The sequence below is a fragment of the Haemaphysalis longicornis genome, unplaced genomic scaffold (assembly GCF_048455015.1).
Source record: "Haemaphysalis longicornis isolate Haplotype H1 unplaced genomic scaffold, Haemaphysalis longicornis Haplotype H1 scaffold_14, whole genome shotgun sequence".
Lineage (NCBI taxonomy): Eukaryota > Metazoa > Arthropoda > Arachnida > Ixodida > Ixodidae > Haemaphysalis > Haemaphysalis longicornis.
Window position 1 is genome coordinate 49,859,219 of NW_027526245.1, and position 4,334 is coordinate 49,863,552.

The window sequence follows — 4,334 nt, forward strand, 5'->3', positions numbered from 1 at the left end:
GCCCATATTTTCCAATGTAGGCAGCGATGGTGCCTGTTGCGCTGGCTGTGGAGAGGGCAGGTCCGGTATCGAGTTTTGCGTCGGTGCCTTCGTATGAGCTTCCAGATGGGTTAACAGATCTTCAATACGGCGTTCGAGCTGTTAAGTGCGTGCCGTTTGTACATGTAGCTGCTGTAGGTACGGTCGGCAGCGGGTGTGAAGTCCATGCGCACGATTGTAAAAAGCCACATGAGGTCCTTCAAACGTCACCACAGCGGAGGTGGACTTTCCGACATTCGGGCTTCTACTATCGTGGGTCCTGAGGAAGCGATGATGTAGGGCAGCTGTTCGGTAGTCGTACCTGCATCCAGGCCATGTATCATTCCACGGACGATACCTGGAAAGGGCTTTATGTAGGGCAGGATGTTATATGTTGCAGCGCAGAGTTGGAGGGAGGAGACGTCGCTAAGAATTTCCGCATATTCATCATTCGGGGTGCTGGTGACAATCAAATTTTGCACTGCTTCCACTTGGATCACGATCTGTTGGTTAAAGCTGCCTTCTGGTATCCTGCTGGCTCTCTGTATCCCCGCGGTGATCTAACGATGACTCCAAGGTGCTCAGCGCAACCCGTCTCGTGGCCGGTAGATGATTTTTAATCGGACTCTGGTAGTTCGGGAACAGGCGGAGCACGACGGGAGCCGTCAGGCTTACCTTGCGCTTGAGCGACTTGTTGGTAGACTTGTTTTGCTCGCCGACGATCGCTCAGCATTTGTTTACACGGGCCTGGCTTCGGGATAGTGCGTCCGCTCAGTTCGTCGAAGTCCATCGTGTTTTTCTGAAAGCTGGTATCCACCTTCCTCGGAGATTGATCTTGCGCCGAGAGCTCCGGCACCGCAGCTGCAGTCGCAACCGCCATGGTGGTGCTTCAAATGTTTATTTCAGGTGTCCGGGTGCTCCCAGGGCGATGAAACTGGGTATTAAACGTTGGAGGGAAACTTTATACAGCTGAAGGTACTATTCTAGTGCCAAAAAACACGAGGATGGTGCTGAAAACAGAGGTAGATGCGGGACCCCATGCATTGCCGCTCTGAGCTAGATCGTCTTCCTCCACACAAGGGAACAAAAACATTTTTTTAAAACTGAACGGAATTTGGAACCACGTGAGGGCATTTTGTGACCCTAAAAAATAAATCTGGTTGTATGCAGGCAATAACATTTCCTGCCATGTAACGTGCATAGACTGATGCAGTTCTTTTTCGAAACGCATCCACTAAACAAAACAACGTGCTTTTTATTATACACGTGGTAGTAACGAAAACTGTCTAGGAGTGTGTTGTGCCAGATTCATGCGGCGCCGATCCTGCTTAGAATTTAACATTTGCGTATGCAATAAAAGTACTTTATTCACACTAAACGTTTTCAGTATTTTTTAGCAAATTGTACACACACAGCCAGGGCCGTAGCCAGGAATGTTTCGGGAGGGTTTAAGGGGTATTGGAAGAGAGGAGTTTTGGTGAAAGGAACACTAGGTCCTGTTTACGCACTGCCTAGAAAAAAGTTTGGAAAATGCCCTAACCCTCCTCTAGAATCTCCTCTTTGCTACGTCCATGCACACAATTCTAAAAGTAGGCGTGCATGTTCCAACTGTTAGTCCGGTTCTGCGGTTAGAACTGTGCTGGCGCTCATAACTTTTTGACGTGCCCTTCCGCACATCTGTGAACTGAACAAAAACTTATATATGGTAGGATTTTGATCTGCTATACCGTTCCCAGGTTTTAAATCTCTGGTGAGATACCAGAAAAGGAGATTGAAATAGGCCGGCACGAGCGCGCAGTTTGTTGCCCTCAAAACGCAGCATGATACTAAGGCACTGACCAATCACAAACTGTTCTTCCTACACATTATCTGCGAACACCGTTGTGCATTTACGTCCAGAACTGTCGCGTTTTAAGCAAGCATATCAACTCCCCGCGCATACAAAACGAAACGGTCCGGTGGCGCGCTCCGCAGGAGCCACTAATAGCGCCGAGAGAGACGGGTGAGGAGGAAACGGCGCGGTGAAGAGTTTGTGCTTCCTTTTAAAACTTCAGGGACCTTAGTAAGAGCTTCCTACCAGCACGTTGAATGCCAACAAACCAAAACGCTGCGTATGACAGCTGTCCAGGGACAATGCCTGTGGTAAGAACTGCAGCTATCTTGGGGATGTATTCCTGAACCACGTCCCCGCACTGAACAGATGGTCAACTGAAGGAAAGGAATTACGTTTACTGTTCGGCTCTGTCTCCCTCAGCGATCCGCAACAAATACCACCGCAGGCAATGTGTTTCGTGAAAGTAGAATAGGACAAATTTGCATAGGATCTTGGAGCATCTTTTTCGCGAAAGTGTTTCTTGACAACGTTTGTTGCTCAGCCCTTTCTTATGTCTGCTGTAGCATACAACCTCGACATCGGACGAACTCCAACTATTTTTTCAAGAATCACTATACATAATGCTGGGGAACCTCCCGTACGTTTGCTGAAGGCCAACCAAGACCGTGGACGAAATTTTTGATTCACACGCAATTTTCTGTGTACCTCTTCGTCATCCTCGCGCATTGAAACGTGTTCTAAGCCGATAGGAATTGAAAGTGTGGCGAGTGTTTTGTAAATGTTTTTTTATGCAGCAGTCTATGAAAGAGTTCGTGTGAAATATTTGTTTAATTTTGCGGCTACATTCTATTGAAGAAAACAAATGCACTTTTGTTTTGTTCTTTGTGATCAACACCAGTAATGATGCGCGTGAAACGCTCGGCAACTCGTTAGCAAAGCTAAGCACCAAAGGACGCTTTTTGCGGACGATACCCTTAGATGCGCGCTCTTGGACCCCAGCTGGGTGTTTGTCTTCGCCGCAGTAGCAAGTAATGGCTTAGATAATTAAAACTTTCATTTAATCGCGCCGTCCAGGTGGCCCAATTTGTGCACTTCTACAATGGTGCATCCGGTAAGACTGAGGTCAATGGACCGATTAAAATACAAAAGAGTAAGAAAAGAAGGCCTAGAAAAAAGAATTGGGATCAAATGCAACCCATGCCTCAGGTGGTTTGAATTGCTAAACGGTGCTGATTATTGGGTGATTCAGGTTTCCTTCTTATCTAAGTTTTCTTTTACACCCTCTTTCCGGAAATAGGTATTTTGAAGTCCCCACGTTTTTAACCAGTTTAGCCCTGGCCAATCCCCCCTTGTGGGTACGTGCTAAAATATTTTAGGACATCATCATCATAATCATCACATGCCTCCGCAGTTCGGTCGGAGCAAACTAAAAATCCCCAAACCAGCAATCACAAATACATCATGGGAACCCACCGACAAAGGGCAGACCGTCTTACATAAAATAAGTCGTCGTGTACACTAGCCTAGACTTTTCCCTCGCTGTCAGCTTAATTCGATGGGTAACGAAAGAATTGTGCTCCGGGGTGAATACTCACAGGGCAAATTCCGAGGCATCAATCCGTCGGCAATGAATTGAAGATGTAGTGTGTGTGTCTTGGTTCGCACCTATATTTTCTGGTTTATTTTCAAACAAAATGGTGGCAGTACGAAACTTTGTGTACTGCAAGAAGCCCGCATCGGTCTCAGCTATCTGCAAATATACTCGTAACTGTTGTCAGCTGGTGTAGAGTTTCAATATTCAGCACCACATATGGAACAATAACGTTCGTGTAAACAATTTTGTGATTGCATTCTTGCTGTCTGCGGTCAAATGTGAGGTAGCTATTCCTGTCGTTTTTCCTGTTCTCGATTAGAAGGAGCTGTATGTTCGGGTTCTGGATCAAACCTCAACTCCTAACTAACAACTGGAGTTTAATATTAACAGATAAAAATACTATATGCTTCAGCCACGAATTTTTCTAGGAGCGCTGCGCATAAGTATAGTTTATTATTTACTCCTGATAAACGTGTTGTTTTTTGCCAAGGAAACATGAAGGTACTCACCCTCTATTTCTACTGCGATGCCAAATTCTTCCCAAAATGGCCTCGTTGCTTTGTCTGTGTATTTGAAAATGACCGCCACATTGTTGCATGACGCAGCCTATATATGCTGGGCGCAGGACATTTGTTGCGGACAAGGAAGCAGGGGCAGGGTGGATTTATGCAGGGGTATAGCCACGTTTGGGCAGGCAGCGTAATTCAGACGAAGAAGCATATACCACGAGCTTCGCTCACCACGCCATAGCTGATGGCCTCTTTGATTTTGCCCATCTGGTTTCCAACCAGATCACATTTCGTAACAGTTTCCGGGTAGGCAAAGTAATACATTCCCTGTTGGCTTCAAATGACCGATTTCTTGAACGTAGAATCGCCTTTTGATTTT